This window comes from Tarenaya hassleriana, unplaced genomic scaffold, assembly GCF_000463585.1.
Source record: "Tarenaya hassleriana unplaced genomic scaffold, ASM46358v1 Cleome27, whole genome shotgun sequence".
In the NCBI taxonomy this organism is placed as follows: Eukaryota; Viridiplantae; Streptophyta; class Magnoliopsida; order Brassicales; family Cleomaceae; genus Tarenaya; species Tarenaya hassleriana.
In genome coordinates this window covers 54,017-54,357 of record NW_010965946.1, presented here as the reverse complement: position 1 = coordinate 54,357, position 341 = coordinate 54,017, and positions in this window count along the sequence as shown.

The window sequence follows — 341 nt, the reverse complement described above, 5'->3', positions numbered from 1 at the left end:
AAACCACCTTTACATGCCCATATGGTACCTTCGCATACCGTAGGATGCCTTTTGGTTTATGTAATGCACCGGCAACATTTCAGAGATGCATGACTGCTGTGTTTTCTGATCTCATTGAGGATGTTATGGAGGTGTTCATGGATGATTTTTCCGTCCATGGGCCCTCCTTTCCCGTGTGTCTGATGAATTTGCGCCGAGTGTTGGACAGGTGTGTTGAGGCGAATCTTGTGCTGAATTGGGAGAAGTGCCATTTCATGGTCCAAGAGGGCATTGTGCTAGGCCACAAAATTTCGAGCAAGGGGAATGAGGTCGACCGAGCTAAGGTCGAAGTGATAGAGAAG